Source organism: Choloepus didactylus, chromosome 10, assembly GCF_015220235.1.
Source record: "Choloepus didactylus isolate mChoDid1 chromosome 10, mChoDid1.pri, whole genome shotgun sequence".
NCBI classification, from domain to species: Eukaryota; Metazoa; Chordata; class Mammalia; order Pilosa; family Megalonychidae; genus Choloepus; species Choloepus didactylus.
In genome coordinates this window covers 105,151,848-105,175,140 of record NC_051316.1, presented here as the reverse complement: position 1 = coordinate 105,175,140, position 23,293 = coordinate 105,151,848, and positions in this window count along the sequence as shown.

The window sequence follows — 23,293 nt, the reverse complement described above, 5'->3', positions numbered from 1 at the left end:
TTATTCCTTGCCCTCAAGTTGCTTTGAAGCCTAGGAGAGGTAAGGCACATGGCTACCTATTTTTAACCAAACTTAAGGAGTATTCACTGAGAGGAGTGGATGGAGAGTTGTGTTAAGGGAAAGATCACAACAGTTTGGACAGGTGGAAATCAAGGACGCTTAGCCAGAAAATTAGGAACTTCAGCTCTTCTTTGAAGGATGTATAGAACATGTATAAAACTCCCAAATCTGGCTCAAGCTAAAAGCAAGACACTTTTTTTAAATGAGAATGTTCTCAAATTGATTGTGTTGATGAATGCACAGCTCTGTGATTATACTGAGAGCCATTGATTGTACACTTTGGATTGATTGTATGGTGTGTGAATAAAACTGTTAAAAAAAAAAAAAAAAAAGCAGGGTACCTTTTTTTTTACTCTTCCCTAAGGCAGGAAGAAGAGAAATGTTATTGAAACTCTTGGGTAGGAGGTTGTGGAGGTGGTGGTAGTTGGGGGTGGGGGTTCAGAAAAAGACTTGAGTAAAGTTTTAAAGGAAAAATGGTGTGTTCTATAGAGTGAGATCAAAGCAAGAGTTTTTTTTTTTTAATTTATTTTTTATTTTGTGGATGAGAGGACAAACAGGAAAAGCAGAAATGCAGAAAAGATTGATTGTGTTGGTATTACTATAATTTTTCAAAAGATAGAGTTTATGGTTTGAAGAAAGACTTTTATTCCACCAGATACCTGAATAAGCAAATTGGCTTTACTTTGCTTATCTTCTTGATACAGAACTCTTTGTTTAAAAAACAAGAAATGCATGTTTTTCACAAATGTGTCCCTTTGGGGAAAACCTCCTGCTATTTCTTTCATTACCATGGAGTTGGAAGATGAAACAGGAAAGATTTGCCTCTCTTTCAAAGCCTTTAAATATCTTTCCATAATGGCCTAGGTAAGCACATGTCATCTGTGTTAATGAGAAATGTTGGCATGAGCAATGGTAACTGTCACATTGATGACGCTGGGGAGAGTGAAGATTACGGCTGATGATGACATGGTGTTAGGGAGGCTAACAAAATAAATGAGGCTAAGTAGAGTGAGGAAGGCACCTGGAAAGGGTTGAAGAGTAGGCTGAGGGTATTTGAATGGACTTTAGAAATCATCTAGCCCAACCCCCAGAGTCTGCGAGGACTTACTGCACCAGAAGTGATGTGACTAATAAAAGTGGATTAACAGCACATCCAAAACCAGGATCCAGTGCTGATTCCCAGTCCAGGGTTCTTTCTGCTCTGTGTTCCGTGAGAAGAATAGAGTAGAAGAAAACAGGGCCTGTTCTGGACACTTACACTGTGATAGGCAGGCGGTCAGGGCTGGCTCAATGGGCGTGAGGCCTGTGTGGCTGCACAAGGCTCCATGTTCAGAAGGGCCCCAGGCTTGGTATGATGCTCTGCTGTTGCTGTCTTGAAATTGTTAATAATTGTGGGAGAAGGAGCCCTGCACTTTCATTTTGCACTGGGCTACACAAATTATTTAGTCGGTCCTATTATGCTACCAGCTTGACCTCATTGAACAGAGAATGTGAGCCAGTACCAGCCAGCTCCAGTACTTCATTGGCAGTGAAGCTGTGTATAGCGGGCAGTGGGTTGTTTGAGGCTCAATCAACACTTAGGAAAGACTTTCCCAATTTACTAAGCTCTGGGACAGGAATGCATGGCTAAATATTGCTTTAAAAAAGCCATGGGTTAGGACACCAGAAGACCAATGTTACTGAAACATTGTTGAGTGATTTTGCACAGTCATTTAACTTACTGAGCCTTGGTTGTTTTGTTTGTTTGTTTGTTTGTTTTGTTTTGTTTTTTCTCCTTTTAGAAAAGGGGGTTGGGGAGTAAATAAGGAAACAGACAAAATACCTTCATTGAGAATAAAAGGGAGGCACTAGCATTGCAAACCATAGCATATTATATAAAATTGTCATGTTAGGAAGCTCATTGCTGATATCTCAGTGGCATTATCAAGCTTGGCAGGTGATTCAGTCATTAAAGATTTAGGATTTGGTGTCAAAGAAATATGAGTTCAATTTTAGGCCCCACTAATAGCTGTGACATTGGATTAATGAGCTAATTAGACTGAGCCTAGTTTAGTTGATTCATCTCTAAAATGGGGACACAACTTACTTACTCAGTAAGGTTATGTTAGGAATTAAAATGAAATAGTGTATGTAAATCTGGGCATGGCGTGAACTCGGAGTAGATACCTATGAAATCATAGTCCTAGTATTAATAATAAGTTGATACTTTTGGTCTTGGTTCCTCTCTTAAATATTGGAATCTAAAACCCTTTCATCCAAGAGGTTTGTTCCTGGACTCTGAAATATTTCCCAGATTTTCCAGAAGGATTGGTAACCATTTCGTGTGAGGAGGTGGGGAGAGGGAGAAAGCATTTGTTTCCAGCAAGTGGGAGCCATTCTTTTTTTGGATCTAGGATTTTGCCCTGCAAGACCTGCTATGCATATTCACAGCATCCAACAGCTTGCTCTGTCATGCTCAAAAGATGAATGATTGCACAGGCCCTCAGTGTTCCACATATAAGCTGTCCTTTCCTATACCAAAACCTGATTGGGACTGTGGCAGGAGGTATGGGGGGATGTTTAGGGTTGGTAGGGGGGACTGGGATAGAAACAGATGGTGGTTTGGCAGAGTGATTAAAACACTAGATATCTGTTTTAATGAATTGCCCACAGAGTAGATAAAATATTGCAGTAGTCAATCCCAGTCTACTCAACCAGTAATCGCAGTCTTATTTACAGAGTGTATTTGCTGCTGGTAAAGCCATGTGTTTTCTACTGTCCCCTTAAATGTCATGTGGTGTAGAATTATAAGAGGACAAAGAAAACACTTAGAAAAGCAAGAAGAAATAGATTGAACAGTTCCTTCCAATGCTTGTAGCAATCTGAAAAGTCCACTGAGCCCATCAAATTTTCTGTGTGATCTCTGGTGAGTCACTTAACCTCTCTGGGCTTCCTTTCTTCTTTGGAAAGTAAAGCCAACAATCTGGTCTCCTAACTAATTCATGGTTAAGTAATGATGAAGACATGAGGTTCAGATCATAATACACTTTAGAAGAAAGATAATTATGATAACCGTTAAAACGTATTGTAAAATGACCAGCATAAAACCAAAACAATCCCACATGCAACTGTTGACCTTCAGGCTTAGAATGAATTTTTATGCATTTGGGAGCTAATATTTCCACCTGCAAATTAGGAACTATTATGTGTAATTACGATTTAATGCCCTCCACTTCGCAGGAGGACAAGAAGAAACCCACTGACATTTCCCTTCTTGCAAAAGCTAATTTGGAGTTGTATGTTAATTAACTTTATTGATGCAGAACAAACCAATCAGCATTAAGAATCCCCAGTTAAAGCTAGTCTTTCTGATTTGGTGGCTGAAGTAATTCTCCTTGGATTTATGTGTTTCTAACTTTTGTTTCTTTTATAGGCACACTAACCTTAGAAAGATCAACTTGTCAATAAACACAAAACCCAACATTTCCCCTATGAATCTCAGTATCTTCATCTATAAAATCAGAATTACTGCACTTATCACAAGAGTATTGGGGGATCAAGTGAAATGGGTGTAAATTATATACATAACACTGCTAATTATCTAGTCATTTTATTTTCATTATCATGTTTTCTGTTTGAAATTTCCAGTGAGATTGACAGAAAGCAGAGGATTAAGCAAATATGTTAATATTTAGTCAATACTTTAAATATTTAGTTAATATGTAGATATTTGAAGGTGAATTTTTGAACATGACTACATAATAAGGTAAAAAAAACAATTATGTGGTAACTCCATCTGCAGATGTAGTATTGTGGCACCTTGCTGAGTCTTTTATCTGTCATGAGAAGTAGTGCAATTAATGCCTTAACAATCGTAGTTACATTACAAAAGTTTACAATAGCTTTCTTTTTATGATCAATTACTTTGGTGTTTATATATTATTTTTTCACTCACTTGAATTCCAATATGGGTTCTTGAGTGGGTGAGGAAGAAGTGGATTTATAGCTAATTAGGTGGCAGTTTCACAGTCTTGAATAAGACCCCAGGAATGTGTTGCCTGTTAACATTAGGAGATCATGATCTAGTCACTTAAGTGAGTTACATAACTTTGAAGATTATTATTTTCAATTTGAACACTATAAAAATCCTAATGTGTCTCTAAGGCTGAAAGACAAGTTTTGTCTGAGAACAGTTTTGATGTCACTTTCTGCATAACAAAGGTAACTTCTAGCTCACAAATCATAAAGCCCCTAAGTTAGCACCAGTTGATATTTAGGATACTTTCTTGGCAGCTCAATATTTAGAAACATCAGTTTCACAAAGTTTGGTTAAAAAAAAAAGGCAAACTTAAATCAAAAGACTGGAAACCATGACTTAGTTCCCATGCTTATTAGCTGTGTTGCCTGGACTTAGTTGTTCAATATCTCTGAACCTTAGTACTTTCAAATTTAAAAAACTAGATACTATAAACTAATGACCAAGGTTTGGATGCAAATTAAATATTAGAATATGGTACATTTCAAAATGAAATGGAGTGCTGTTGTCGACACCAATAACACCATTACATTTTCAGTGATATTTTCTCAATGAATTGGAGTTAACTGAGGGGGAGGTTGCAGGGCTAGGAGTGGTATATTGTTAGGAAATTGACATGGGGTAGCAATTTAGAGTTAGGATATTTTGTCCAGTGCTCCTCTTCAGAGGTGGAATTCACAGTGTGTTTGCAGAAATTCCTTATTTTAAGTGACCCTTGCTTTTCCTCAAAGTACAAATGCTCTCATAGGTTCTGTTAAGCAATAAGACCTTAACAGGACAGGACCTGCCTTCTGGTCACTTCTGGATGGGAGGGAAGTGGGGCAAGTAAGAGAAGTTCAAGCAACCTGACCTATTGTTGTTGTTGATCATGATGTATTGTTTCATCCTAAGCCCCAAGCAGAGAGGAAATGGTTTAATTAATATCAGTTCATTTGTAATAAATCTTCTATGTGGGTTCTATGGCCTGAATATCATATTTAATTCATGATACATTTTTATCAAAATGGACTAATTTTGACCTTTGATTCTATTTTTAAGGAAATAAAAATCATGTGCAAACAAATGCTCTTATTATTCTGTGTCCATCCCAACATCCAAGATTGGATAATTATAAACAGAACTTTAAAAGTATTTTCAATATCTGCTTAGAATATACTCCCAAATTTATTCAAATGGAAAACTCCTACTCTGCATCCAAAATCCCCTTTATACATCTTCTCCTTTAAGAAGTTTTCCCAACTGGATAATCACTCCCTCCTCTGTCATACTTCTAATATGTACTTATTATAATACAATATAATTGCTTATTGACATAACTGCCTTGGCTTTTAGACTGTAAGCTCCTTGAGGCAAGAGTAATATTTTTTTTTTCTTTCAATACTGTGCTGGTTTGAATCTGTTATGTACCCCAGAAAAGCCATGTTCTTTTAATCCAGTCTTGTGGGGACAGACCTTCTGTTGGGTGGGAACTTTGATCAGATTATTTCCATGGAGATGTGACCCCATGCATAAAAGTGGGTTCTAATTAGTTTACTGGAGTCCTGAAGAGACCTCAGGTGCAAAGGGCTCCACCAGATGTCACCATCAAAACCTTCTGGCTCACACTCCCTTTATCCAGTGTATAGACAGATGAGTAGAAAAATGTGGACAAAAAAGTAAATGAAAAATAGGTGTGATGGGGGTGATGGGTTGTTTTGGGTATTCTTTTTTACTTTTATTCTTATTTTTACTTTTATTATTATTTTTTGGAGGAATGAAGATGCTCAAAAATTGATTGTGGTGCACGACTATGTGATGATTCTGTGAACAACTGATTGGTACACTGTGGATGATTGTACGGTATGTGACTGTATCTCAATAAAATTGCAAGGAAAAAAGAAAGAGAGCTCAGGGAGAGAGAGAGAGAGAGAGAGCTCAGAGCCAACACAAACCCAGAACTTGGAGATGTAGACAGAAAGACGTTTGAAGATGCTAAGCTAAGAGAAGAAGCTCAGAGTTTGCTCCAGAGAAGCTAAGTGAGAACCCACAGGTGCTTAAAGAGAGAAGCTGAGAGAGAGATTTGGAGAGAAGCTAAGACATGTAATCCAGAGTTTGCCCCCAGGCAAAGCAAGCAAGGACCCACAGGAGCTGAGACAGAAACCCAGTGAAATTCTGGAGAAAGCCACTGAAACCAGAAGCTAAACTCAGGGGAGAAGGTTCAGCAGAGCCAGCCATGTGCCTTTCCATGTGACAGAGGAACCCAGATGCCATTGGCCTTTCCTCAGAGAACGTATCTAACTCTTGATACCTTAATTTGGACATTTTCATGGCCTTAGAACAATAAATTTGCAACCTAATAAAATCCCCATTTAAAAAGCCAATCCATTTCTGGTATTTTGCATTCTGGTAGCTTTAGCAAACTGGAACAAATACTAAAATTTATTCTTTAGTAAAAACGTGGTGGTGTGGCCTGACAGTGGAATCCCCCCAGTACTAATATCAACCAACCAAGAAATGGGGACTAAGAACTGAGAGAGAAGGAAACCTGACAATGATAACTGACCTGGAAATCCACCAAGGGCATGAGGAGGGAATGAGATCCCAGGCCACTAACTGGGAATCCTTATGATAGTCACCATCTATTTAGCTTCTTGGAAAAAAAGTGCCTTCTTTGGTGCCTTTTAGCAAACTATTTCATTCAAAGCATTTTCTGTTTTGGAGAAACACCAAAGCAATCTTGTTTGTTTCATTATGCAGTATGCTTTATACAGAATGAAGAAAAGGGACAATAAAAAACCTTGTAAAGGTTTTCTGAGAGAACCGGAGAGAGAAGAAAGCAGGCATTCCTTTGCCCTATGAATTAAGAACCTAGGAGCACTAATTTTCTTAGATATGTAGATCTGGAAGCAATCTCTGGAGGTTTTTGGTTAGATTATTTACCCCAGGCAGGACTAAACTAATTGCTAAAATAAGTGCAAGAAATGTAAATTAAATATGGAAATGAAGTAATTTGTTGCCTTTTAAAAGTTGAAAATACGGTGACTGCTATATCTGTAATAGTACTCTATTTTCTAGTCATAACATCCAATTATATTCTTGTTCGTTTGTTTGTTTAGTTATCAGGTTTTTTTCCTAATCAGAGAAGTTGTAGATTTACAGAAAAATCATTCAGAAAATACAAAGTTCTCATATCCCACCCCCAAAAAACACACGTAGCTTTTCCTATAATTAACATTTTGCATTAGAGTAGTACCTTTGTTACAATTGATGAAACAATATTATTATAGTTATACTATTAACTATGGTCCATAGTTCACATTAAGGTTCACTGATTGAATTGTACAGACCTATTTTTTTTTTTTACATTTTTCTTCTAGTAACATGTATGCAGTCTAAAATTTCCCTTTTTAATCACATTCAAATACATAATTCAGTGGAGTAATTACATTCACAATATCATCACCACCATCCATTATCAAAACATTTCCATTGCTCAAAATTGAAAATATGTACATTTTATACCTTATCTCATTCTCTATCCTTACCTCATCCCCTGGTAACTTATATTTCTAGATTCTGACCTATCAGTTTGCTTATTCTAATTGTTTCATATCAGTGAGATCATATAATATTTGCCCTTTTGTGTCTGGCTTATTTCACTTAACATGATGTCTTCAACATTCCCCCATGTTATCACGTGTATCAGAACTTCATTCCTTTTCATGGATGAATAATATTCTATTGTGTGTATATACCACATTTCTTTTATTTATTCATCTGTTGATGGATACTTGGGTTGCTTCCACCTTTTGGCATTTGTGAATAATGTCACCAAGAGCATCGGTGTGCAAGTATCTGTTTGATTCTTTGCTTTAAATTTTTATGGTTATTGTTCCAGTTTGCTAATGCTGCCAGAATGCAAAACACCAGAGATGGATTGGCTTTTATAAAAGGGGGTTTATTTGCTTACACAGTTACAATCTTAAGGCCATAAAGCGTCCAAGGTAAAACATCAGCAATCGGGTACCTTCACTGGAAGATGGCCAGTGGTGTCCGGAAAACCTCTGTTAGCTGGGAAGGCACGTGGCTGGCGTCTGCTCCAAAGTTCTGGTTTCAAAATAGCTTTCTCCCAGGACATTCCTCTCTAGGCTGCAATTCCTCAAAAATGTCACTCTTAGTTGCACTGGGGGTATTTGCCCTCTCTTAGCTTCTCCAGAGCAAGAGTCTGCTTTCAGCGGCCGTCTTCAAACTTTCTCTCATCTGCAGCTCCTGTGCATTGTTCAAAGTGTCCCTCTTGGCTGTAGCTCCTCTTCAAAATGTCACTCAGCTGCACTGAGTTCCCTCTGCCTGTCAGCTCATTTTATGGCTCCACTGATCAAGGCCCATCCTGAATGGGTGGGGCCATGCCTCCATGGAAATATCTCATCAGAGTTATCACCTACAGTTGGATGGGGCACATTTCCATGCAAACAACCTAATCCAAACATTCCAACTTAATCCCCACTAATATGTCTGCCCCACAAGATTGCATCAAAGAACATGGCTTTTTCTGGGGGACATAACACCATCAAACCAGCACAGTTATATACCTAGAAGTAGGATTGCTGGGTCATATGATAATTCTATATTTAACTTTCTGAGACACTGCCAAACTTTTTTTCACCAGCTATACCATTTTATATTCCCACCACCAACAAACAAGTGTTCTATTTTTCATATTCTTTCCAACACTTATTAATTCCACTTTGTAATTGTAGCCCTTCTAGTGGATGTGAAATATTATCTCTCTGTGATTTTGACTTGCATTTCCCTAATGTCTAGTGATGTTGAAAATCTTTTCATGTGCTTTTAGGCCATTTGTATATCTTATTCGGAGAAATGTCCATTCAAGGTTTTTGCCCTTTTTTAAAAGTAGTGGAATATAAAATATTTACATAGAAGTGATAACTTTCCAAAAGCAATTTAACAAGTAGTTGGAGAGCAAATTTCAAAGAATGTTATGGGTACAGTTCCTCAGTTTCAATTGTTTCTTATTGTGAAATATAACATATTTGCCAAAAGGTGATAACTTTCAAAGTACAATACAACAAGTAATTATATAGGAAATTTCCAAGAATGTTATGAGTTACAGTACCATAGTTTCAGTTATTTCCTTATGGGAAATATAAGTGATTAAACTAGAGGAAGGGATAGCAACAGACAAGATAGAATTTAACAAAGGATTATGAATACTGAATCACTATACAATTTTCATTTTCTTAGTTGCTAAGGTATTACAATAGATAGAAGGAAAGATCTGAAATGGTAGAATTGTAAACCATAACATTCTTTGAAATTTCCTATATAGCTACTTGTTAAATTGATTTTGCCCCCTTTTTTTTATTTGGTTGTTTGTCTTTCTGTTGTTGACTTTCAGGATTTTTTTTTTAATATATTATGGATATTAAATTCTTATCTCATATGTCATTTCCAAATATGTTCTACCATTCTGTATTTGTCTTTTTACTTTCATGATGAAGTCCTTTTGAGACATAAAAGTTATTAATTCTGATGAAGTGCCATGCATCTATTTTTTCTTTGGTTGCTCACGCTTTTTGTGAAAAGTCAAGAAACCATTGCCTAACACAAGGTTCTAAAGATGCTGCCCTGTGATTTTATTCTAGGAATTTTATACTTCTGGCTCTTATATTTTTCTTTTTCTTTTTTATCCATTTTGAAGTAATTTTTGTATACGGTGTGAGGTAAGGGTCCATCTTCATACTTTGCATATGGCTATCCAGTTTTCCCAGCACCATTTGGTGAAGAGATTAATTTTACCAATTGTGTGCACTTAGCACCCTTATTTATGATGACTCAGTTTGTTTCCATTGGTCTAGAAGTCTGTCTGTGTGCCTGTACCATGCTGTTTTGATTACTGTAATTTTGTAACAAGTTTTAAAATCAGGAAATATGAGTCCTCCAACTTGTTCTTCTTTTTCATGATGTTTTTGGCTATCTGGGGCCCCTTATCCTTCTGTATAAATTTGATAATTGGCTTTTCCATTTCTGTATAGAGGGCAGCTGGACTTCTGATTGTGATTGTATTGAATCTGTATATTGCTTAGGTATAATTGAAATCTTAACAATATTCAGCCTTCCAGTCCATGAACACAGAATGTCCTTCCACTTATTTAAGCAATCTTTGATTTCTTCTGGCAATGTTTTGTGGTTTTCTGTGTATAAGTACTTTGCATCCTTGCTTATATTTATTCTTAGATATTTGATTCTATTAGTCGCTATTGTAAATGTAATTTTTTTCTTGATTTCCTCCTCAGCTTGTTCATTGCTAATTTATAGAAACACTACTGATTTCTGTGCATTTACCTTGTACTTCACCACAATGCTTAATTCATTTATTAGCTCTAGTAGCTTTGTTTTGGATTTTTCAGGATTTCTCTATATAGGATCATGCCACATGGAAATTGCAGAGTTTCACTTGTTCCTTTCCAATGTGGATGTTCTTATTTTTTCCTTGCCTAAATGCTCTGGTTAGGACTTCCAGTACAATGCTGAATAACAGTGGTGACAGTGGGCACCCTGGCCTTGTTCCTAACCTTAGAGGGAAAGCTTTCAGTCTTTCAACATTGAGTACAATGTTAGCAGTGGGTTTTTTCATATATGACTGTATCAATCAGGGTTCTCTAGGGAAACAGAACCAACAGGAGGTATCAGTAAATAGTATGAAATTTTATAAAAGTGTCTCACACAACTGTGGGGATGCACAAGTTCACATTCTGTAGGGCTGGCTGCAAGCTGGCACTTTGATGAAGGTTTTCGACGAATTCCCCAGTAGACGCTGGCTGGCCAAAGTAGAAATGAAAGTTCTCTCTTCTAACTGCTGAAACTATCACCTCCCCCTTAAAAGCCTTCAACTGATTAGATAAAACATCTCATTGTGGAAGACACTCCCGTTAGACGACTGCAGATGAAATCAGCCATAGATACAATCAATGTACTGGTGATTTAAGCCCATGAAATGTCCTTGTGGCATCAGATAGGACAGTGCTTGCTTGACCAGACAACTGGGCACCATCACCTGGCCAGTTGACACATGAACCTAACCATCACAATGACTTTTACACTATTGAGAAAGTTTCCTTCTATCATTAGTTTTCTCAGTTTTTTATCAAACGGGTTGCTGGATCTTGTCACATGCCTTTTCTGCATCTATTAAATGAATGTGTGTTTTTTCCCTTTATTCTATTAATGTAGTATAATACATTAATTGATTTTCTTATGTAGAACCACCTTTGCATAACTGGGATAAATCACACATGATCATGGTTCATAATTCTATCTAGATGTTCTATCCATTATTGAAAGTGGTACATTGAAATCTAACATTGTTGGAGAACTATCTATTTCTCTATTTATTTATTTGGGGGTTCTGCCATTAACTACATATATATTTAAGGGTGTGTGTATTTTCGTTGAATTGAGCCCTTTATCAGTATCGAGTGAAATTTTTTGTCCCTTGTAACAGTTTTTGACTTAACATTTACTTTATATGATATTTCTTCAGTTACCTCAGCTCTCTTTTATTTACTGTTTGCGTGATATATATATATTGTTTCCATCTTTTCACTTTCGGCCTACTTGTGTCTTTGAATTTAAGGTGAGTCTCTTGTAAACAGCATGTAGTTGGGTCTTACTTTTTATCCATTCAGCAAATCTTTGCCTTTTGTTTGTGGAGTTTAATCCATTTATATTTAAAGAAACTACTGCAGGACTATCTTCTGCTATTTTGCCTTTTAGTCTTTGTAAGTCTTTTACCTTTTCTGAACCCCATTTCTTCTGTTAATGCTTACTTTCATACTTATTTGATTTTTTTTGTATTGTATCATTTTGTGTCCATTATAATTTCTTTCTGCATATATTTTTCATATATTTTCTTTGTGGTTACCATCCGTTTTTAACTTAATACCCTAAATCTATAAAAACTACATTTTATTTGATGCCAACTTAACTTCAATAGTATGCACATACAATATTCCTCTACTTTTCTGTCACCCCACTTTTTTTGTTACAAAATATATCTTTATACATTGTATGCCCCAAACAATAGATTTAGGATTACTTTTATGCCTTTGCACTTTTGTACCTGTAAGAAGTAAAAAGCGTTACAAAAATGGCATTTATAATTACCCATATGGCTGCCTTTGCCAAAGCTCTTTATTTCTTCACACTGCTTCAGTGCACTGTCTAGCATCCTTTTCTTTCAGTCTGAAGAACTCCCTTTAGTATTGCTTGTATGTCAACAATACAAGTGGTGATGGACACCCTCAGTTTTTGTTTATTTGGGGACGTCTTATTTCTCCTTCATTTTTGAAAGACAGTCTCACCAGATATGAAATTCTTGGTTGGCAATTGTCTTCTTTCAGCCCTTTAAATATTTCATCCCACTGCCTTCTTGCTTCCATGATTTCTGGTGAGAAATTGGAGCTTAATCTTATTGGGACCCTGTTATAAATAAAATGTTGCTTTTCTCTTGTAGGCTTCAGAACTCTCTCCTTGTCCTTGACATTTGACGGTTTGACTGCTATGTGACTGGGCATGGTTCTCTTCAAGTTTATCCTTGTTTGGGTTCCTGGGCTTCATATATATATACATATATCATGTCTTTTGTTAAATTTGGAAAATTTTATGCCATTATTTCTTTGAATATTCTTTCATTCGTTTGCTCTCTTTCTTCTTCTGGGACTCCCATAATGCAAATTTTGGTATGTTTGATGGTGTCCCACAGGTGTCTTAGGTTCTGTTCCCTTACTTTTTCATGTTTTTTCTTTCTGCTTCTTAGCCTGAATCAATTGAACTGTCTTGTCTTTGAGTTCACTGATTCTTTCTTCCACCAGCTCCAGTATGCTGTTGGAACCCTCTAGGGAATTTTTGATTTCAGTTATTATGGACTTCATCTCCAGTGTCTGGTTCCTTTCAAAAATTTCTATCTCTTTATTGAGATTCTCCTATTATTCTTTCATTGTTTTCCTGACATCCTTTATTTCTGTCTCTGTGTTTTCCTTTACCTCCTTGATGATATTGAGGATCATTTTTTTAAAGTCTTTGTCCCTGATATCCAAAGTCTTATCTTCCTTGTTGATAATGTCTGGATTTTTATCTTGTTCCTTTGGATGGGCCATCATTGCCTGTTTCTTTGTTTGATTTTTAATCTTTTTGCACACCATCTATATCCATATTTTTAAGCATTGACTCTGGGATTTAGTCCCTGAGCTGTATGCTACTTAAGTTTGAATCCAGTTACTAATATGACAGAGATTTTCTTGAGTGCCAGGAGCTAACTAAAACAAACAAATCAGTGCAAAAACAAACAAACCAAAAAACCAAAAAAAAAAAAAAAAAAAACACCTTTCACAGTCTTTGCAAATTTGCACTGCACTGGGCTGATGCTCTCCTTCAGAGTTTAGCTCTCCTATTAAGAAGATAGCCTGGGGTGAAAATGAAGTACATGGTCTTCTCTGTCTTTTCTGAGCCTGTATCTTGCCCTGGTTTGTGCTTGCTCATGATCTTAGGAATTCACCCCTTTACAGAAATTTGAATGCCGTCCTACTACTTATGAAATAGACTTTCTCCCCCTCCTGGGTGCTCTATTTTGTGATTTAAAGCAGATGATCCTTGTCCCAGGCCTCTTCAGCTTAATTAGTTCTTATAATCCTCCAGCTGTCTACAAGTTGTTTCTACCTGCAGGAAACTTCTGGGAGAGTGAGTCAGAGACAAGTTTCCTGATTCAGTCTTTAGGATGTCACCTGATTGGCATCAAATAAGGCACCCCAGTATGCACATAGGGGTTACTCTGCCTCTTCAGGAACAGGGCGAGGGACTCACAATGGGAGTGTAAGCTGGCACCTCACTGTGCCAGGGAGGGGTTGGAGGAGGGACCAGCAAGGGCACATGAATTTCTACCATTTTTAAAGCTGTATGGTTTTTATTCAATGCTTGCCTAGTTAGTGCAGCCCTTTAACTGTTTTCTGGAGTTTTGAGGAAGATGTCCTGCCAGTGTTTGCTAGTTGTCTGGAGATTCTGTAGGGGGACAGCAACCTAGAGTCCTTTATATTGCCATCTGGATTATTTGGAAGTCCATGAGCCGTAATTTAATTATGTCTTTTTCTTCAATGCCTTCTATAGCACATAACATAATTGATACCTCAAACTTATTTGTTGAATATAAATTTATGGGACTGAATCTGGATTTTTATTAAATCTTCAAAATGTCTCAACTAAGAGCATTTGCTAGATGTCAATCAAAGATCAGTGACACTTGGGGGCAAAAAAAAATAACAGACTTAACTTAGGAAGTTCAAACATTTAATATGGGCTGCAATTTCTCCTGATATCCTTAAACTGAAAATAAAATTAGCTTGCTCTAGCCTAAGATTTAAAACTTAATTAAAATTATTTCCTACTTTTCTGGGGAGGGGAACATAACCTCACAGGTCATGTGATCAAAACTATATTTTCTAAATATACATCAGAGGAAAACAATGAAATAAGAATAGTAGGTATGTAAGAATTTCCTAAAATTTTTCATCATCTAGTCTGATATAATGGGGAAAACATTTTTTTAATGGATCACAGGTTAAATTGATGTGTGAGCCACAAAATAGAAAGGATCAACCTCTTCAACCTCTTAGAGATTCCCAATGCATATTAAAGACTTAACAAAATCCTGCATTTCCTAAATAATTTTTACTGCTAAATCCATTTATTCAAGTAGGCCAAGGAACTTTACAAACTGAGTATAATGGTGAGAAAAATCAAGGCCAAAATGAGTAATATGTCCACTGATGTTCATGTCATTGAGGTACAGAAGTAACAGATACATATGCATATATATACATATATATGTAAAGTGATTATAATCATAATTGATTGTGTGTGCTCATGTACATGAGTCCACTCGTTATGGAACGTGCCACTGACTCCTCGATTAACTTGGAGGATTTATGATTTCTCTGTATAAGCAATAAAGCTGTCAAATGGAAACATTTCTATAAATCTAGGGTGATATTCTTCTCAATTGTGTTCTGGAAAGTTGTAAATGTAAGTTTTAAAAATGCAGCATACAGTCACCACCTCTTGCAGAGGCACAAAGCAAAATCCTCCAGAGTGCCAGCACCATGAGATTAGAGACCATCTTCATTCTATCTTTAGCACCTATTACAGTGTTTGGTATGTAACAGCAATTCCATAAATATTTGTGAAAAGATTGAAAACATACATTAGGGCCATTGCTTTCTATGATCATAAACTTTCCCACTTATTCACCAGACCAAAACTTAATTATCCTCCAAGGCCCAGATCCAAAATCACATTTCCTCTTTTAGCACAGTGGGAGGAACCAATAAATATCTTCCGCATGATGAAAAGAATAATAAAAGTGATATGGATACCATTTATTGAGCCATCATTATGGGCCAGGTTTTCAAATTGAATCACTCTAATTCTTATCACAATTCTTTAAAGCAGTTCTTGTTGCCCTGTTCCCCATTTGGGAAAACAGAGGCCCACAAATGTAAATCAAAGGCATGATTACATAGATAATAATTGATAGATCCAGAACTGGAAATAGGTTTCACTTTTCTAGGCTACGACATGCTGTATCGCATACTTTATATAAAAAGGCACTGTAATCCACTAATTTAAATAGGCATCATTTGCATTATTGAGCAGCTGTGTGGCTCTCCAAATTGACTTGTCGCCCATATTGCATGGAAGATAATATCTAATCCATATTAATTATAAATACATATCCTGTTTTCTAAATACTGGGTAATTGACAAGGAGTGCTGAGCTCAAGTTTTAGTAAATGATAAAGGTTAAAACCTTTGGCATGCAATCACATCTCAGCAAAAGCCCAATATTAAATTGTGGTATTTTAAATCTTGAAGGGACCTTAGAAATATTTGGTCCTGTCTTTATTCATGAGAGGGCTATTTGCATTTTGGGCAAGAGTGGTTGCTGTTGTGCAGGACTAACTGGAAAATGGCTGAATATTTAGCATCCCTGCCTGTCGCCCTTCTCAAGACCAGCAGCTCTGCTGTCATTGTGGCAACCAGAAATGCCTCCAAACATTAAAAACCCTGCCATGCATTTGAAATGCCTCCTTTGGGGAGCTACCACCAGGTAACCACTGATTGTATAAATCCATATTCTGTGGAGCCTGTGGGTATAGAGCTTATCTATTCAAAATCAGCACAGAGTAAGTAAGGAACAAAGCCAGGATTGTTTTAAATAGTAAAAACATCTACCATTTACTGAGCATTTTTGTGCCAGGCCCTGCACTAAAGGATGCATACACACCATCTACTTTGCTCCTCAAAACAACACAATGAGCCCATATTACCTTGGAATGGTGATCTAGAGCAGACTCTGGGGTTAGATGGCCCAGACTTGCCAGCTGTGTAAATTTGAGTTAGTTGACCCCTCTGTGTCTCACTTTCTCTGGAAAATAAGGATAATAGTGCCGACAATTTAGGATTGTTGCGAGGACTAAACCAGTCAGTCATAAAGAGCGCTTAGACTAAAATCTAACACAAAGTCAGTAAATTCTAGTTGCCTGTATTATTATCATTTTCATCTTATAAATGGGGGAAATTGAGACTGCAGAAGTTACGTAACTTGTGCAAAGTCACTTAGCTAATGAGAATAGTGAATGCTGAAACCAAATTGAAATTTTTGTCTGCCTCCTCACTTTCAACCCAGTTTTCTTTCCACGATTCACCGTTTCCTCTTCAGTGAGACAGTGTATAGGGATTTAAAGCAAATAAATCTGACTTCTCATAATCCTTTTCTTATTTGTAAGCACTTCTATGGAAAGATACTGGGAATGGAGAAGTAGGAGAAGAAAGATCTCTGCCCATCTTGAGTCTACATTCCAGTTGGAGAAACAATGAGAACATACAGACTTCTAAAAGTACATAGCGCTCACCTGATGGGATGGGTGATTTTGAGGCATCTTTCATATTATTGAATATTGAATATTATCGAAGGGTGTCAATAATAGCTAAGGAGGCTTATAAAATGAGCTAGAACCTTTTCTGTTTCTGGAAATATGGGCAGAAGCTGTATTAATGAAAGGAAAAAGGAAGAGAGTATTAGACAAATAACAGGAGCAAAGACATTTGAAATTAGTGTACTGTAAGACAGATATGTGTGTTTGTGCAGGAGCACGTGTGTGTGTGTGTGTGTGTGTGTGTGTGTGTGTGTGTGATGGAATGGTGGTGGAAGGTAGGTAATATCCATAGAAAATAGCAAAAGATAATTGGAGATTGAAGCACTGCAAATATTAGAACATACAACACATTTGGGGCTGACTCAAGGGGATTTCATTTGTTTCCTTAGAGGAAAGTTTATTCATTCATGGCCCTTTAACCAGAGTCCAAGAAATAGTAAGTGAAGAGAAGAACTATTCCCAAGATACTGAAGAGCCCCTATTTGTTTTAGGCACTACAGCTGATAATCTGGGGGTTGTTCAAGAGTCAATTCCTTTGCGTAAGAAAAAAGAAAAGTAAAGATCAATGTTAGAAAGACCTGAAAAACTGGAGCAATGAGAAAAGAAAAGGAATATACATTGATTAACCCAGAAAAAAGCAAGGCTTGGGAGGTAGGGAGTGAGGAGTGAGAGGGAGGTTGATGAAACATAATGTTTCTTTGGGCAGAACACAGTAACACAATCCAATATAATATAAAATATACAGAGATGATATGCTTGTGGTCTCTATTAAAAAGTTTATGGTCTTGTAAGAGTCTATATAAGGGATGTAAATAAATCACTTTAATAAGAGTTAAGAAGTGATAAGTGCTCTGGTAACTTAATGGAGGAGAAAATGTACCTGGCTGGAGAGAGTGAGGTGGGTTCTTTCCCTGTTAAGTTAACAACAGCATTGTATTAAAAGACATGAGATATGCAATCCTATCCTGGTTCTGTCCTTCAGCAGCTCAGTTGTTTTTGCTTGTTTGTTTGTTTTTAGCTCTGGGTTGCACATTAGAATCACTCTGGGAGTTTTAAAAAAAGAACCAAGACTGACCCTTATCCCAGACCATTTAAAGGAGAATTGCTGGAAATTAGGCTGGGGTCTGGGCCTGGGCACTTTAAAAAGCTCCCCAGCTGATTCTAATGTGCAGCATGTTTGACAATCCCTTGGCTTTATTTTGTTTATAGGGATAGTAAGTGAGTTCGGTTAAATGATGTTTAAAGTCACTTCTGATTCTTGAATTTCCTCATTCTATCAATTTCATCTTCTCATTTGCAGATTACCTTCTCCTTTTATAAATAAAGGAAGAGATTTAGACAGCGAATATGACTTCCCCCAGGGCAGGCAAGTCACAACCAGAAATTGGCAGAGTCAGAATGGGGACCCTGGGCCTCTGCTATAAATGCTGTGCCTTTTCCAGTTTGTCAGTTTGTCAGTCATCCCCCTGGACTGATTCTGGACTGTTACCAAAGGGAAGAGATGGGTTAAAGGCTTAGAGCATTTGTGAAAGTAAAACACAATTTGTCACCCCTCTAGAGTTGAAATTTGAATCAGTGATAGCACCATTACAGTCAGCAGAGTGACAATCCAAGCAGCAGAGTGATTCTCCCCTTTCCCCGACCTCCAATGTTTGCCTCTATTTGAAGACGTGCTCCGGCAGAAGTGCAAGCAGCACGTGCTGCGTGGAGCAATGCCTTGCTGCTCCCCTGGCTGAACAGTGGAGGGAGACAAACCTCTGAGTTTGCCCTAATGGGCTTTTTGACCACCCAGTGCTGGTTTTGATTTTCTCTGAAATATTGTTTTCATGAAAAATATCTATAAATGACCCTCACCTCAGCGTTACAAAGAAGATTAGATTAAAGTGCTGCAGGGGGACTTGGGTGAGTGATCTCAGAGTAAAAAAACTCAGGAAAGGAGGAGGACAAAGAAGACTTTGGACCCAGCAGGGAATGCACACGAGGGCTGTGTTTGTGTTCATCAGTCAACAAAAAGTGAGTGCGTGAAGGTGTGTGTGTGCCTGTGCTCAAAGCGGCAAGAAAGAGGCAAATAAAGGAAACGAATTGGGCATTGTAATATCTGACCACATATTTTTAGATTAAGACTAACGTCAATGGCTGTTCCAAGTTATTCTGGTGTGACTGGTCCACTTCTCTGTGGCAAGGACCTGGCACTGGGTATGGACCCACAGTAGGATCTCGCCACTTACTTGATTCTGTTGAATGTATGTATGAACATTAACCTCTCAGCCCCGGTGACTCTCTCCTAACAATTTTCTTTTAAGCCACCTATATATTTATATGCCCCATTCTCAAAGTATGCAAATTGTATCTGCCTATGTGGGATCAGAACTTAGCTGCTGTCCCCTTAGCAGCACATGGTTTCGAGTTCTCCTCTTGTGCATTTTGTTTTTAGGACCTGTTTGGTGCTGATCTCTGCTTGGTATGCCTCTCCTCTTCTGTGGTCCTGCAGATAGCGTTTTATCTAAGGAAATCACCTTTATTCTCTGAAAAGAAATGGCTCCTAGATATATTGCCAGCATTACTGCCAACTCCTGTTCATTTTCACAGACTCTGAACAACTGGCAAAATAACTGCTGCTGTAGCAGCTGCTATAATGCTCCCAGGTAATCCCTGTACTTTTGCATGATATTGGTGTGTTGATGACATAGTTTAGAGTTATATACTGCAGGTAAAAATTCATTCGTTTTGCAAACATTGAATGCCAGGTGGGTACAGTTTGATATTCAAACTTATTTTTCCATTGCTAAAAATAAGGCATTTTAAAAATATTAACTAAAATATTTTAAAGGGTCACTGATAGAGAATCCTTCTCTGACCAATTAATGAGAGGCTTTAAGGGAAAGCAGGCTTATGTAGGTTTTGTTTGCTTATTGATTTGTTTTTGCTTGGTTTTGTTTTGCTTTTTCTGGAGAGAGCTGTGACAGAAAGTCAACTTGGTCACATTTAGGAGAGTAAGTTCACTTTAAGTTAATGAAAGCAGCATTCTCCCATTCTCCCCCACATACAAGACCTTAGAAGGGCATGAGCAGTCCCTAGAATGGAGTGTGTAGATTTCCATTACCTGGGAAAGAGCATGAAACAGGACTCCTTGGGCTTCGAGGGCTGAAATGGAGATTCAGCTAAAGTCTTACTGGTGTGGACCCAAGGGAAAAAGGAGACAGTGATTCTTAGCCTGTAGGAGACAAAAGCATAAATCCACTGTGATTCCTGGTGGCTGGGAAGGCCAGCTTCCTGAGGCATGGCAACATATGGGAATGAAAGAAGCAAATACCAAGATGTAAAAATCTAAGAACTCAAGCAAGGCACAACTATGGCTGCTTTTAGTTCTAATGAAGTAGAATGAGCTTTCCTTTAAGGTCCAAGAACCTATTTGTGTTCAGCAGTGGTCTAGAATGTCACAAGACTCCGTGTGTGTGGCAAAGATAGTAATCAGCAGTAGATGACATTCTGGTGAGAATGACTTCTTTTGAACTGTGTGAGCCTCCAAATTTCTTCCACAATTCCAAAGAAAGGAGCAGCTCCACACAGAAAGCGTGGGGCATCCTGCTAATCTGATATTAGGGGCCTGAGTCTATTTTATTTGAATATTAAAACACGTTTCCACACACTGAAATTCTGAATTTGTAGAGGAGCCCATATTGGATGTAGGCAAACTTTTAGGCAATTTAGACAAATTTAAACTAGTGTTCATGAGAGTAAGATCATCTCTATCTCTTGTATTCTCAGAGTTCTTAGAATCTTACTGTTTCCCAAGTGTTTCTAATTGTGTCACCATTTTATAAGTCCTCATATTCCTTCACTTCTCCCTCATATTTGTGGTTGACAATTATATTCTTCTTTATAAAATATTCTCATCTCGTAGCATCCATGACAAGAAGCTTTTTCTGATTGCTATTCTCTGTCTTTTGCATCTCCTTGGTTTCCTTTATGACTCTTTCACTGCTACTTAACTTTGAAATTGGCCTTGGCCACCTGACTTTTTTGGCCAATGGAATTTGAATGGAAATGACTTGTGTGTCTTCTGGCCAGTGTCCCTGAAACCTGCCACAACAATTGGCAAAAATACATCAAACTGAATACCAGAGTGAGGATAACAGGGAGCTGAGCCTTCAGCTGACCTCAGATGGTTATGGAACATGAATGATTTCATATTTTGTCTTAATTCAGTGAGAATTTTATATTCCTTGTTACTGCAGCAAACTTCCTTTATCCTGACTAATGTAGTATTAAATACTTAGAAACTGGAGCTGCTGCAACAAAACAATAAAACATGTGGAAGTAACTTAGCAATTGACTGACAAATGGTAAACAAAAACTGATTTGATGCTGGAAAGATCATATTTTTCAAAGGCAGAGCATTTGGTAAAACTGTTATCTGTGATAACTTGGAAAGAAAATCATGTATCTTATAAACTTGCTGCTCTAGGAGAAATGGTCATGAAAGAGAATGTAGTATTCCTGCCCCATTTGGCAATGTGTTAATAAAGAGGTGACCTCAGAAGAGTATTGGCCAGCTTATAAGTGGAAATGGAAAGGGATGGAGAAAATGTACGAATTCAGGGACTTTCAGATTTGGAAAAGGAAGTCGTTTCTCGATACAAACCTGTAAAGAATAAAACTAAACAGACCTTTTATTGATAAAAGCTGATTAAAACTCAGACTTTTAGCAAGGATACACTTAAAAATATGCACTTGGTACCCCTTTACATAAATGCTGAAAGGATGAAAATGTTTGAAAGTAAAGACTAACTCATGATGTTAAATATAGTAATTCCATTCCGTTTACAAAAATGGTTTATGGAAAAGAGTGTGACCCTAAGAGGTCCAGAATACCCACGACCAAGTTGAGGGTATGGAAGAAAAAGGAAGAAGAAGAGAAAAAAGTCTGGAAATATGAAAAAAATGAAACAAATTGTAGTTAAAAAGTAAAGGATTATGTCTAGAAGAGAACTGTGTATATTGCTATTGGTACATGGAGCTGTCTGGAATCCAGTCAATCAATTAAAAACAAAACTCAGTTTTTGAAAGAGTTGTTCTAACAATGAACCAGAAACCTGGACAAAACCCTCAAAATTATGTTACTTGATAAACTAGTTAAGAAACTTGGAACATTAAGCTTGAAGAAAAGAAGGTTTAGGTAGGATATGATGCATATTTCCAATACATTAAGAACTGAAATGTAAAGAAAATATATTTAGAATCATAGTCTAGTCCTCGTAGAATAGCAAGCACAATTGACCACTAACACATCTGAACTGAATATAAGGAGTCTATTCCTAATGTCTGTTCTCTAGCAATTGACCAAGTTGCCCTGAAAGAAGTGAGCTATTTATCAACTGGGTTGGCCAAGAAAATCCTGTCTCTATGGCTTCTGGAGTAGGAAGGGAGCAGGGAGTTATAGATTGAATCAAGTCTCCCACAAAGATATGTTCAAGTCCTAACCCCTGGTTCTGTGGTCATGAACCAATTTGTAAACGGTTGGTCTCTGAATACGTTAATATTGATCTCAGAATACGCTGTTAGTTAAGGTGAGGCAGTCTGTGTAAGGAGAGGGAATTTGAACACAGAGGTAGGGGGAGTCATATGGGAGAGAGATGGTCATGTGACAGAGGCAGAGATTGAGTTCTGGATGCCTGCAAGCCCCCACCAGCATGCTACACACTTCAGAGAAAGCATCAACCTCTTGACAACTTGAGTTTGGACTTCTTGCCTCCAAAACCGTGAGACAATAAATCCCTGCTGTTTAAGCCAACCAGCCTGTGGTAATTTGTTATGGCAGCCCAGAAAAAATAACACAGGGGGTGTACAGTATAGTTTATTGGATGAAACTTTAGTAGTATTAATTGTACTTCTCATTTATGAATATTTACTATCCAGGAAGGTGCTAAATGACTTCACACACATTTAATTTCAAGTCTACACTACAAACATAGGAGATTCCTAGCCACAATTTACTGATGGGGAAACTTGTCAAAGTACCTATAACAAATAATTCTCACACCTAGACTTTGCAGTCTGGCTTTTGAAATATGCCAAATCATTGCATTTGTAAGTCCTTTATCTATAGCTTCTGCTTGTTGATATTTGCTTCTTCACCTAAGGGTTTGTTTTAATGAAATGGGATAAAGCACTTATTCCTTCTTGAATAGTGTTTCTCAAACACAATGCAGATGGATCTAGTACAAGGAATT